General features: G+C 42.5%; 1 pseudogene; it reads right to left on the bottom strand.

Moving 5' to 3' along the window:
* Nucleotides 1-5,003: 5,003 nt before the first annotated feature.
* On the bottom strand, nt 5,004-8,381 carry LOC149748178 (bolA-like protein 2 pseudogene; annotated as a pseudogene).
* Nucleotides 8,382-14,780: the final 6,399 nt, after the last annotated feature.

The following is a 14,780-nucleotide window of genomic DNA, read 5'->3' as shown; positions in this document are numbered from 1 at the left end:
GTCCTCTCAGCTCGCTGCCTTGGGGGCTTCTCCGCAGGGACCCCTTAGGCTAACGCCCCTCCTGGAGTCTTAACCACTGGACCACCAGGGAAATCCGCGGGTTGAATTCCTGGGCTTCTGCACCCATCTTCTTAAAAGAGAATGGTGTATCTCTTCAGAAGGGACTTCATCCAGGAAAAGTAGGTGGATTACTCTCAGGGCCTGGAAAATACTGATGTTTCTTCTGTTTTAATGATGTTTTCCACCACCTAAACTCATTAGGAAACCCATTGAGGTGAGAAATGTCTCTCATTAAAAACAATCCAGATAACTTCTCCAATAACCACCTGCATTGGCCCTTTAGCTCTCCCCGCTGCTGAGGACCCATCCCCGGATTATCTTCTAACATCCATCAGTTCCGCTCTCTCTGGTGACAATCTGCAGGAACATTCCATTTTTTTGATGCTCCAGTGATTCTCAGCTCTTCACAAACAAACTAGACCAGAAAATTGCAGAGTCTTGTGCCTCAAGCATTGGCTTGGATTGGACTCAAAGCACTTCCTCTTCAAAGGGCAGCACCTTGAAAACTATAAACCTGTTTTGTTAGTCATGATGGAAAGACATTTCTGGAGTTTCAAGTACCAAATCTACCTGAGGAAAAAAAGTGCGTTGACTCCTGGTTTTGGCAACGTACTACAGTACGTGAGATGCTTTCATTGGGGTAAGATGGCTGTAGGTTGTGTGGGACATCTCTGAACTATTTTTGTAATTTTTTTGGTGAGTCTAGAATTATTGCAAAATGAAAAGAAGGAGGAGGAGGAGTGGGGGGAGGGGAAGAAAAGGAAGAAAAGGAGGAGGATGAGGAGGGACATTAAAAAATGTCCTTAATGAGAAATTGAGAACATTCCAGGAAAAGGGACTCTTTATTCCTGAGGTTTGGCCCCAACTCTATTGTGGCTTCTGACCTTAGTAAGCTGGATTAGTGAACATGTCTAATCGCAATGACTCTTTGCCTAGACAAGAGGCACGGTTGTGTAGAAGCCCGCCTCACCATGCCCTGTCACATGTCCCATGAGTCCTTCACTCTTGGGCCTTCAAAAGAGGGGCGAAGTGTCCCTCACCAGCAGGAGGGGGCTCTGAGTAATTCCCATGGACCAGCCTTAAAGAGTGATTTTGCCTGGAGTATGTTTCACACTTATCTCCCTCAGGACCCCAGCAGGGCCATTGGAGCTCGTAGGTGACTGATGGAGGATTTTGGGATTTAGGATCTTGATTATGTCAACTTTGAAGACTTGCCCAACATCTGGCACAGTCTGGAAGATGACATCAAGGAGGGTATACGCAGAACCCTGGGAATTGGAGAGTTGAGTCACTTGAGAGTCTGAAAGTTCAAGAGCAGCTGCCTTCTCTTGGGCACAAACCAAGATTGAGGGGATTGAAAATACGTTGAATCTCCTTGGTCCCCACAGGCACAAGCTTATTTGTGACCGCAGCTGCTTCATTGGCACGAAGCTAAGGAAGCCTTGGGTTTCTGCAGGGTGTAGAGGAAAGCAGCAGATGGAAAGGTGGAGAATATAGGGCCCTGAAATTTATTTGATATCTGCTAGAAATGCGAGGTGCCGCATTCACTAAAAAGTGTAAGGATACCAATCTCAGGATACCAGGGGAAAGGGATAAATGACGACAACCTGTAATATGTTGTCAGGAAAAACTGAGAGGCATATACATTTAGGAGAGGTGTCCTTATCATACATTTGTAAATTTTCCAAGATGTGGGAATGTTTCAGACACGACTTTTAAAGAAACAACACAGTCTGCATGGATGGTGGAGCTTATTTTTTAAACCCAGTATATGTCTTACTGTATATTATCTCCCAAATGTGTTTTTGCTCATTTGACTATTTTAAATTTTTACCAAATTTATACATGTATATAATTTTAAAAGGAAGAAGACTTATAACAAAAAGCTGTGGTCCTTATTACCACTTTCCCAATCTTTAGTTCTCTTTCGCTAGATGCAAACATTTCAATACTCAGTTGGCTTTTATCTTCCTATTTTTAATAACAAGTTGTATCAGTCAGGGTTGAGTGAAGGAACCAGAGATTATTCTAGGTTTATTAAACAGGAAGGGATTTTACAAAGGCTGTTAGGAGCTTTTGAAATCTTTAGAAGGGCTGAAGGAGCAAGTTCTCAGCTGAGCCTTATGGAATGACAGCCAGAACAATGTAGATATATTTGGTGTTCCTTTAATGGCTTGTATATAAATTTATCACTAATCTGTCACCAAATTCTCCTTCAACAGTGTAGTTTTCCTCTCCATTCAAATGCATGACAATTAATCAATTTTATCTTTTCCTTGGACATAGACTTCTGTAGCCAGGTGAAGTAATTCTCTTTATTCCTGAGGCCTTGGCCCCAAACTCCTGTTTCAATATGGACCTGTTGATCCCTTATTGTCCCACATAGGTGCCTCTTGGGATGTTCCTTTAGCATTTGTATATATATATATATATAAAGCATTTATATATATAGCATTTATATATATATAGCATTTATATATATATATACATAAAACATTTATATATATAGCATTTGTGTGTATATATATAGCATATTTATATATACACATAAATATATATATACATATGTACAAATATATATACAAATGTATATATACAAATTGTAATATATATACAAATATATATAATATATATACAAATATATGCAAATATAATACATATCTATTATGTATACAAAAAATATATATAAATATATACATATATATATATAAAATGATACTGTTTAACACCTGAAGACGACAAATTATTCTGGATTAGACATTTGTGTATATAAAACAATACTGCTTAACACCTGAAAATGACAAGAGAAACTCTGGAACTTTTTTGACCCAGGGACAGGAAAGAATGACCGGACCATTTGTTGCCATGGACACTGTTTCCACAGCTGCATTGCTGTTTTGACTGTCATTACATGTAGTTTGAAGGACTGTGCTATGAGAAAAAATATAGCTTTTTCTTGATTTAACAATGATCTAGGCAGGACAGACAATAATAACCCCACTTAATTAATGGATAAACTAAGGCTGAGAGACATTACACACTCTATAAAGGGGAAGAACTAGACTGGAACCCAGGTTTTTTGACTTCTTTTCTGTTGTCTGTTTTCAGTCTGTAACTCATCTATGGTCAAAAAAGGAGGAACTCATCTGTGGCAAAAATCATCAGACATCCTACAGTCACTAGAACAAAAACCCCACAAAGGTAGGACACCTGTTCACTACTATAGCCTCAGTGCTGAAGTCAATGCTTGTCCCAGAGCTGGCATTTAGTAAATATGTGTAGAATGAATGAATGGGTAAATGAATGAACGGTGTAGCTGTTTATAAGTAGGGAAACACAGCTCCAGAAATGTTAAGCGACTCACCAAAAGTCACTTATCATATTTTATAAATTACAAGACATATGTGGACATATGCTGTGCTCAGTGCCCAGCAAGTGCAAGACAAGGAGGGAGCTGGTGTGTGACACTGTGAGATGGTAATGCAAGCCAACTTCCCCTGAGATACTCTAGGCAATCAATTTCCAAGAGAGGCTCATCTCTCAGAGGACCACTACCCAGCCATTGCCACTAGAGGGCTCATCAAGACATTTAATCAGGAAGGTGCAGGCAGTCTGGGAGCCTCTTTTTGTTCAGGCTGTTTGTTTCCACAGTTTCTTTTCATTGCATTCCCCCCGCCCCCCCATTATCTCTTTTCCCATGCTAGCTCTGTATTCAGATTAAATCTGCATTCATGTCAATTTAACAATTTTACCACATCCAAATTTTTCTAATGCCAGTTTTCATCAATCCTGACATTTATGTTATTTGTCTGACTTCACTAGTGAGTTCTGCTTTTTAAACACTTGCAGCTCTGTGATCCAGTATCCAATGATGCGTTATACTTCAGCTCCATTCACAAATCGGGTATCAACCGCAAGCAGCTAAACACAAGCAGTGAATACTAATCAGAACAAGGAAGAATGTGTCTGTTGTGGTCTCAGTGTGAGAGAAAATGCCTCTGCTCAGGGGTGCATCTGTACCTCACTTTGCTTGCTGCCCCATATGGTTACATGACCGATGGTAAATGTCACTGCTGAAAGCTCCATGAGTTTTTTTTAAGGTTCCCAAAGAGGGTGTAGAACTTTTTCATCTACATGACAGCAATGTCCACGAGCTTCCGCCAGGCACGTTGAAGGCAGAAGCTGTTTATATGGCTCTCCACTGTGTCCTCGGAGCCACACATAGTAACTGGCATATGTGTCCTATGTAAAGATCTGATGGATGGTTAAGAGAATCATTACACACCATCTCTCCCATGGGTAGAGCAGAGGAGCTGAAAAACTCTCCTGGGTGGAGAAAATCAAAAATACCTTGAAGCTGCCCTGATTCAGGGATGCTGCCTTAAAAACTCTTGGGTGGGGTCCTAAGCCAAAAATGGAGCAACTCTGCTTGTGTCGTCTTCAAATTCTTTCAAGGGTGAGGCCTGAGATGCTGCAAATATTTTAAAAAGCAGAATGCACCTGTCAGGGCAAATTAATGCCATAAATGTCAAAACTGATGACACATTTCCTACTGTTCATTGTACACACAGATGGGTTTATTTGTGTCTGCATGTCCAAAATTCGTTTTCAGGCTGGGGGCTCCCCAAGAATGGGGAGGGTGTCTGGTTTCTCTTGCTTGGCTCAAAACTCAAAACAGATTAAAGGCTAGGTCCAAGGACCTGTCATTGAAAGCCTAGAGAAGAAAAAGCTGAAGGATAAAGGTTTTATGAGGAGGGTGCTGAGCAGTTATTCATCACTTGAGATTCAGCTCTAATGAGGTAAACAGTGAATGAAGACCCGAGTTTAACTCCACCTCTTCCACTTCCACTCTGCCACTCTGAGTGGGAGCTACTCTTCGTTGCGGTGTGCGGGCTTCTCATTGCGGTGGCTTCTCTTGTTGAAGAGCACGGGCTCTAGGGGCATGGACTTCAGTAGTTGTAGCTCGCCGGCTCTAAAGCGCAGGCTGAGTAGTTGTGGCGCATGGGCTTAGTTGCTCCGCAGCATATGGGATCTTCCCGGACCGGGGCACGAACCCGTGTCCCCTGCATTGGCAGGCGGACTCTCAACCACTGCACCACCAGGGAAGCCCGGCAGGCAGATTCTTAACCACTGCGCCACCAGGGAAGCCCCATTGAATTGAAACTTTTAAGATGAGACTATTTTTTTTTTGAATTGAGGTGTAGTTGATGTACAATATAAGTTTCAAGTGTACAACATAGTGATTCACAATTTTTAGGTTTATAGTTATTATAAAATATTGGCTATATTCCCTGTGTTGTACAATATATCTTTGTAGCTTATTTATTTTATACATAGTAGTCTGCACTTCTTAATCCCTAACCCCTATCTTGCCTCTCCCCCGCCCCTCTCCCCACTGGTAACTACTAAGTTTGTTCTCTATATCTGTGAGTCTGTTTCTTTTTTGTTATATTTACTAGTTTGTTCTATTTTTTAGATTCCACATATGTTATAGCATACAGTATTTGTCTTTCTCTGTCTGACTTATTTCATTCAGCATCATACCCTCCAAGTCCATCCATGTTGTTGCAACAGGCAAAATTTTCTTCTTTTTTTGTGGTTGAGTAATACTCCATTGTATATGTATACTACATCTTCTTTATCCATTCATCTGTTGGATACTTTTGTATCCAACTGATAACTTTGTCAGTTGCTTCCATGTCTTAGCTATTGTAAATAGTGCTGCTCTGAACATTGGGATGCATATATCTTTTCAAATTAGCGTTTTTGTTTTTTTCAGATATATACCCAGGAGTAGAATTGCTGGGTCATATGGTACTTCTATTTTCAATTTTTTGAGAAACCTCCATACTGTTTTCCACAAGAGGCTGCACCAATTTACATTCCCACCAACACTGTACAAGGGTTCCCTTTTCTCCACATCCTGGCCAAAATTTGTTATTTGTGTTCTTTTTTTGTGGGGGTGGGGGTCTGATTCATAATTTAATAGGTGTGCAGGTCCGGGTCCCTTATTTCTGCTGCTCACGGGCCCACTGGTCTGGGGTCACGGTTTTCTGCTCAAAGGCATGGATGTGCAGGAGCTCTTCTGCTAAGCAAGTGTTCACAAGCCGGTGTCTCTGAAGCAGCGGCTTCCATTCGAACTTGGCTGACACCACCAGGACCGGAAGCTGGACGCACAAAGGCTGGGAGTCGTGTCCTGCATTTCCACATGCTCCGCCCCCAGGTCCCACTGCAGCTTCTCCCGGCGGTACTCGGCGCCGAGTTCCATTGTGGCAGCCCAACCCGGGCGGCAGCCCAGCAGGGACAGGACCCCTGCTCGGACCCCTGCCACACTTATTTGTGTTCTTTTTGATGACAACCATTTATTTATTTATTATTGGAGTATAATTGCTTTACAATGGTGTGTTAGTTTCTGCTTTATAACAAAGTGAATCAGTTATACATATACATATGTTCCCATATCTCTTCCCTCTTGCGTCTCCCTCCCTCCCACCCTCCCTATCCCACCCCTCTAGGTGGTCACAAAGCACCGAGCTGATCTCCCTGTGCTATGCGGCTGCTTCCCACTACCTATTTTACGTTTGGTAGTGTATATATGCCCATGCCTCTCTCTCGCTTTGTCACAGCTTACCCTCCCCACTCCCCATATCCTCAAGTCCATGCTCTAGTAGATCTGTGTCTTTATTCCCATCTTACCCCTAGGTTCTTCATGAATTTTTTTTTCTTAAATTCCATATATGTGTGTTAGCATACAGTATTTGTTTTTCTCTTTCTGACTTACTTCACTGTGTATGACACACTCTAGGTCTATCCACCTCATTACAAATAACTCAATTTCGTTTCTTTTTATGGCTGAGTAATATTCCACTGTATATGTGTGCCACATCTCCTTTATCCATTCATCCAATGATGGACACTTAGGTTGCTCCCATCTCCTGGCTATTGTAAATAGAGCTGCAATGAACATTTTGGTACATGACTCTTTTTGAGTTATGGTTTTCTCAGGGTATATGCCCAGTAGTGGGATTGCTGGGTCGTATGGTAATTCTATTTGTAGTTTTTTAAGGAACCTCCATACCGTTCTCCATAGTGGCTGTATCAATATACATTCCCACCAACAGTGCAAGAGGGTTCCCTTTTCTCCACACCCTCTCCAGCATTTATTGTTTGTAGATTTTTTGATGATGGCCATTCTGACTGGTGTGAGGTGATATCTCATTGTAATTTTGTTTTGCCTTTCTCTAATGATTAATGATGTTGAGCATTCTTTCATGTGTTTGTTGGCAATCTGTATATCTTCTCTGGAGAAATGTCTATTTAGGTCTTCTGCCCATTTTTGGACTGGGTTGTTTGTTTTTTTGTTATTGAGCTGCATGAGCTGCTTGTAAATTTTGGAGATTAATCCTTTGTCAGTTACTTCATTTGCAAATATTTTCTCCCATTCTGAGGGTTGTCTTTTGGTCTTGTTTATGGTTTCCTTTGTAAGGAGAATGTTGAATCACTATTGCTGGACAACTTCACCAAACATTCTCATTTGTAAAAGATGGGAGACTGGACGGGAGTGTGCATTCGCAGACATTTTTGTGAGAGGTGACAAATGGGCGCAAATCCTGTTCGGGAACAATTCTTTAAGGGGTGTGCTTGCTCAGTTTCCTCAATCTGGGCAGCACAGTAACCGCATGTGCCAGTTGGGGTCACTTGGATTTTGTACTGCCCTTTAACAATACCTAAAGAAAGACATCCTCTAAACATTGGGCTTTATAAAGAAGAAAGGAGGATTAGATGAGTGTGGCTGGACTCACATGCTGGAGTGAGCTGTATACAGTCACTAAATAGATGACACACATAGATATATGTAGCAAATTACAAGTGTCACAATGAGTATGATGAGTAATATGACTTGGAAGCCAACTACCAAATCTTGTAGTTCAGGGTTCCAAGACTAAGGGCGGGGTTTCCCTGACTCTTTTTTTTTTTTTTTTTTTGCGGTACGCGGGCCTGTCACTGCTGTGGCCTCTCCCGTTGCGGAGCACAGGCTCCAGACGCACAGGCTCAGCTGCCATGGCTCACGGGCCTGGCCGCTTCGCGGCATGTGGGATCTTCTCGGACAGGGGTACAAACACGTCTCCCCTGCATCGGCAGGCGGACTCCCAACCACTGCGCCACCAGGGAAGTCCTCCCTTACTCTTTAAGGCTTCATTTTTTTTCCTTCGGGATGTTTCTGCAGCGTCTTCACCTTGTTGTTTTCTACCTTCAGTACTGTCCAGAGACCAGATGGCCATGCATCTCTCTGTGGGTCCTTAAAGGCAGGAACCATGCCCCCCTTCCTAGCAGCACCTTGCAGAGGTGGCCACATTCTGGAGATGGAGGCTACGTGGTAAGATGAGGGAGGTGGACTCAGCCAAGCTCCTGCACTTTTGGCAGAACTGCTGACCCAGAGGGACATGGGTGTCTTGGGGGTAATTAGTATGGGCCAGTTGACTTTAAGAGTTTCCCTTATCCTATGTTCCTTTATGCCACTATCCTATGTACAACCCCAGGATCTGTGGAAGCAGCAAAAAGAACTGAGACTGAATTTCCCTCTAGTCCAACTGTACTCAATTCGTACTTGATGAGTGACCAGTGGGCTACCTCCTGTAGACATGGTCTTTTGGCCTGGGTGTTGGGATGACTTGGATGTGGTGCTTTTGAGAGAACAGAAACCTGTATCCCTCAGCTAGACAGACCGGGATGAACAGACAAAAAGGCATGGAGTGTTTGACCCCTGCTGGGCACTTAATAACTGTGTTGTTAAATGAATGGATTTAGATATGTGACCTAGACTGGAACAAATATTTGCTTTATTTCTTTGATAATACTTAATGAATATCTCTTATATTTGAATTGTACGTATCTCCCCCAAATAGTTTTTATGACTAAACCTGGTAGATAAGTAAAGGCAATTTTCCTGAGGGTGTAATCACGGCCAGAATTAGGTGATACTCAGAGAAGACAGGCATTCTGAGTGTCCCTAACATGTTTATTCCCAGGGCCAGCCACCTTCCTCATCTGGTGATTCCAGGGCTCCAGACTGGGGGAGGGGAGTGGAGGCCTGAGGACAACACACATCATACTTCATGGTCCTTTACAGGCTGAGGAGTCTGGTTTGCTCTAGAGCCAACTGTAGCCACTGCTGGGATCCTCTTTATGGTGCATGCCAATCCATGGCATGGGGATGATAAACAACTCTGGTGGATGGATTTAATGGATGAAGGAAACAATTTTCCTAGGGAGAAAGAAAGTGGTTTGTTTTTAAGACTTGGTTCCTCTCTTAGTCCTGGTGGTTTGTGATTTATAAAGATCTATTCAACTCATCTCTATGGCTCCTTCCTATTTACCACTTTCTTCAGATCCTGATACCACTAAAGATACACAATTTCCAAAAATGTTGAAGTAATATAGGAAAAATAAAATTATTTTGGTCAGTGGAATTGGGGGAGGGATGGAAATACAGATAATTCTTTTTTTAAAACTTTTTTTGGTCAAATATTTAAAAGTTAAGCAAGTTTGGTAATACAAACTTTCCTGTTACTTTCTGTACACTGAGTCTTTTGAATCATCTCTTGGTTTTAGTCTCTATAAGAGGTTAAGAAGGTGCCATTGCCAGGACTTAGAGTCCTGGTTTGGAGTGAGAAAAGGCTCCACCAACCTGGAGCGAGAGTATCTGACTTTTCATCACGAGCCACATGATCAAAAAGCCACTTGTTTGTGATTACAGTGAAGTCAAGAAGGGCCTCCCTCTACTGATGAATATTGAACGTGATTCATGCGTGTGTCAAGTACATATGAAGGCTTTCATTCCCTTTTTCCTTTTCTTAGCCATCCTTCAGAGTGCCCTAGTTTCATGGTGTGCTTTTGGTGGAATTAAACTGAACACTTCAACTGAATAAAGCATTACTTTTGGCTTAATCACACTTACAAATGGATCCTGCACTGTGGGTTTGCCTCTTGGGGCAGAGGTCAGTGCACAATGGCATCAGTGACCAACAGAAATGAATGAGGTTTTAATGACCTGCATGAGCTGGCTAATCATGTAAGCGCCCCTGCTGAGATTCCAACATGCACTTCATCCTTCAGTCAGGATGGCCCCAAAGGGCTGGCCGTTCCATGTCCAGCAGAGGCCAGAAGTTGAAGGCTTGGATTTTAGACTGAAAGTCAGCAAGAGGAAGTCACAGGGTTGGCATGGAGTCCTTTTATCTCCCTTTTTAGAAACAAGGCCCCTCAGAGACAGAAAAACACCTAGAGCCCCCCTTTGAGAGCTGTCACCCATTGTCTCTCCAAGACAGAGTAGCCCTGCTCATAAAAACCTACCCAATCCTGGTTTAAAAAAATCTTCTGCAGAATTCCAGAGTGGGTAGTAGTTAATACAAAATAACATAATTTCTGACATGAGTGGATGTCCAAAAATATTTCCATTTTCTCCTCTTCTCTTACCCGACCAATTTCTCATCTTATAAAAATTTCCAAAGTTTTACATCTGTATTTATTTAATAGTTTAAGCCTCACTCCAGCTCTCACCATGTCTTACTATATTTGTGTTTTTATGCTCCTCTTTCTGTCTGCTTTCTCTCTCTCCATACTGTCTTTCCCTTCCCTCCTCTCTCCTTTTCCCTCTGTCTCTCACACCTTCCTTTGTCCCTCAGTTCTGCCCTCAATTTTTATGCTTCTTGCCCCTTTTGTTTCCATCTCTGTGTCTCTCTGCATCTTTGCAGAGCTCTCTCTGTGTACGTTTCCTCGCCTTTGACAATTTCTTATGCCTCAGCTCCCCTTGCCCACCTCGTCCTCCTCAGGTGCCCTTATTCCCATAATGTCCTGCACATTTCAGAGCCAGGTGCTCACCACTAGGAAGCCGAATCCAACAAAGAGTGCAACAGTGGTGGCAGTGGCAGCCAGGGAAATGAAGGGGATTCTGATGGGTGTCAGGAGCCCAGGGGGTTTCACTGCTGTTACTGAATCTGTCCCCTCTGGTTTAGTGTCTGGATGTTCAGTGGTATAATCTTCTGTGGTCCCCGGGTCTGGGGTGGTGAAGTCCTCTGTCGTGCCTGGGCCCTCAGTGACATGATCCTTAGTGGTCTCTGGGTCAAAAGTGATAGAGTTTTCAGGGCTGGTCTCTGGGTGTTTAGTGGAAACATTTTGGCTTGTTCCTACTCAAAAATAATCTCTTTTAATGTGGATCATTGATGGCCCGTCATCTGCTTTGCTTACTATCCTTCACAAGTGTCTTGCCCATTCAAATGACACTTCTCCCCATATAATGTGATTTTATTTATTTGAGTTAAGGATCATTTGACATTTTAGGTTTAATTCTGATAAAACATTCTACAACATGCACCACAATATGGAGTATCCAGAGCTAAGTCATGTCCTTAGAAGATCTTCTCACCCAGCCTTTGATTCTGCCCTTGGTGGTTCTGGTCTCTTTCCATGGAAAAGTAAGCCTGACTCTTTCTAAACCTCCCTTGCCCCTGGGTTGGTATTTCAGTATCCCGGGTATTCAGACTCCATGTTCCTTTGTGTCACCTCTCATCCAGTTATGCCTGGGTCTCTGGTAAACAAGTGAGGCAGGAGCCATGATTCTTATTAGAGATTGAACTCAGGTCGTGGCTTGGTATATGTTTTAGAATGAGGCAGCTCCTGGGTCAGATCTGGGGCCAAAGTGTCAAGATTGAGGGCAGGTAATATTCAAGGTGGTTTGAGGGTAGGAGAAGTCACAAGGGGCTGTGGATGTGGTCTGGTTGGGGTTGATAGAAACACTGAATTGGGTATAAGTAGAAGGAAGAGATGGATCTTTCCACCTCCCACCACCTCCACCTGCAGGGCATCAGGACTGAGAGTGTTTATCCTTATGAATAAGTGCAGCCCACATGGCATAAATTTTGGGGTTTTCGGCTCCTCTGCTCAAAACAATTCCCCCCTACCTGCTGCCGATTCCTCAAATAGGGCTCAAATATTTCATTTCCCAAGGAGAGATGAAATACAGAAAGTTAAGGTCTAAATAACGAAAAGCAGAACATTTCCTTAAAAGAGGATGTAAGAAAGATAATGAACAGGACCATCGGAACCTACTCCCCTGTGACAGGGAACTGGGGGTAGGTACCAGGGTGTGGAGCTCCCCAAGGATCTCTCACCTATTCCACACCTTCTCTCAAGACTGGCCCTGCCTGAGTCCTAAGAGGTTCCTTCTCCAGGGATCCCGGCCCCTACCTCTCCAGACCCTGGGGAACCTTTGCACTCTTCTCTCCAAAAATAGTTCACTCACCCAGTTCCAAACGCCGGAACAGAAGCAGCAGCAGGAGAAGGGATGAGGCAGCACATTTTCTTTTTTCATCTCAAGAGAATCCAAATGGGCTGGAACCCAGGATGCTTTTTCCTCCCTCCTTCTCTCTACTTTTTCTATCTCTCTTTCTCCTTAAGCACAGAGTGGCTGTGGGGTTCATATGTGCTGCTACAAAGGAATCCAGAATGCCTGGGTCTTCCTTCCTTCTTTCAGGGAGGAACAGCCTGCTTCTTTACTCTCTGTCAATCAAGGGAAGAAGAATTTGATGCAGAGGAGGGCCAGGGCAGAAGAGAGATGTCATAAGTGCAAGAAGGGGATCTTGGCTCTGCCCAGAGCCCAGAGTTGAGCATAACAGGTGATCAAACTTGTCAGCGAGGGTGGCATCGCTTTCTGATGCAGAGCCCTAGATGAAAGCTGTCCCCCACACAACGTCTCAGTGCTCAGGGCTTGGGCTTCCTTTTCCACAGGTGGGAGTGGTAAGGTTGGGGCGACCAAGGAGGGTTTCTGGCAGGCCTGCCTGGGGGATAGTGCATGGTGAGAAGAGGGCTAGATGTCAGAGGGCACAGAGCACCTGGGTCCTTAACAGAAAGGAGGAACATTGATGAAGGGGGAGAAATACCCAATCTCTCTATCTTTTTAAAAATGTTTGTTTATTAATTTGGCTGCGCCGCACCTTAGCTGCAGCACATGGGATCTAGTTCCCTGACCAGGGATTGAACCCCGGCCCCCTGCATTGGAAGCATGGAGCTTTAGCCACTGGACCACCAGGAAGGTCCCCCAATCTCTATTTTAGAACTGCCCTCTTCTCTCAGTCATCCACCCAAGTCCTTGTCAGTGGCTCATCTCCTACCTGCAGATTCATCTCCTTGATGCTATTACTTGAATGCCCTCAACCCACCAAGATTTCCTCAGTGACCAGATGAAATTAGTTCACCTCCAAGAGTCCCATCGGGCTTGGAATGAGAATACCCATATTCCTTCCTTTGCTGATTCCCACCCCTGCATCATTCAAGATTGTCCAGAAAATTATAGCTGCTTCTTTTCATTCAGAGTCAGGAAGTTTCCTGCCATTCGTGGGGCCTCCCTCTTTCCCAGTATCCTCTTAAGTGGAAGAGGAACTCGGGAATTACAGGACGGCTGGAACCATGTTCCCCTGTCAGATGGCAGCTGATTCCCTGAAAGTCAACTTAGTGAATGGCTGGTTTACCAAATTTAATTGATTACTTCAGCTACTAATTTTATTTGAGTGGATTAAATATTATTTAGATGAATTAAGAAGGTATTTGTATATATTTAATATAACTAATGAATATATTTTAAAGGACTATCATAAGGAATAGATATTATTTTTAAGTCAAGAGGCACAATTTGCATATAATAAAATTAACCTTTTTTCATGTATATATCTATAAAGCTTTTTGTTTTGTTTTATTGTAAATTTATTTTGAGATAATTTTAGACTTATAGGAGAGTTGCAAAGATAGTACAGAGAAATTATAAAATTCATACAATTATAGAAACTAAGAAATTAACTTTGGCATAATACTATTCACTAAATTACAGAATTTATTCAGATTTCATGTGTTTTTCCATTGATGTCCTTTTTCTGTTCCAGGATCCAATCCAGGGTTCCACATGGCATTTATTTATAGGTCTCCTCAGTCTCCTCCAATCTGTGACAGTTCCTCTGTCTTTGTCTTTCATGATGTTGACACTTTTGAAGAGTATCAATATTTTGTAGAGTGTCCTGAAACTTTGTTTCTTTTAAAAAATTTTTATTATAGTTAATTTATAGTGTTGCATTAGTTTCTGCTGTACAACAAAGTGTATCAGTTATACATATACATATATCCACTCTTTTTTAGATTCTTTTCCCATATAGGTCATTACAGAACATTGAGAAGAGTTCTCTGTGCTATACAGTAGGTCCTTATTAGTTATCTATTTTATATATAGTAGTGTGTATATGTCAATCCCAGTCTCCCAATTTCCTCCCCCCACTGAGACATTTCCCCCCCAGGTAACCATAAGTTTGTTTTCTATATTTGTGACTCTGTTTCTGTTTTGTAAATAAGTTCACTTGTACCATTTTTTTAGATTCCACATGTAAATGATATTATATGATATTTGTCTTTCTCTGTCTGACTTACTTCACTCAATATGACGATCTCTAGGTCCATCCATGTTGCTGCAAATGACATTATTTCAGTCTTTTTTTATGGCTGAGTAATATTGCACTGTATATATGTACCACATCTTCTTTATCCATTCTTCTGTCGATGGACATTTAGGTTGCTTCTGTGTCCTGGCTATTGTAAATAGTGCTGCAGTGAACATTGGGGTGCATGTATTATTTCCAGTTATGGTTTTCTCTGGATATATGCCCAGGATCATATGGTGATTC

The sequence above is a fragment of the Delphinapterus leucas genome, chromosome 10 (assembly GCF_059928025.1).
Source record: "Delphinapterus leucas isolate spDelLeu-1000000601 "Yukka" chromosome 10, BTC_Dleu_Yukka2, whole genome shotgun sequence".
In the NCBI taxonomy this organism is placed as follows: Eukaryota; Metazoa; Chordata; class Mammalia; order Artiodactyla; family Monodontidae; genus Delphinapterus; species Delphinapterus leucas.
The sequence above is the reverse complement of the archived record's forward strand: the minus strand, read 5'-3'. Positions and strand labels throughout refer to the sequence as shown.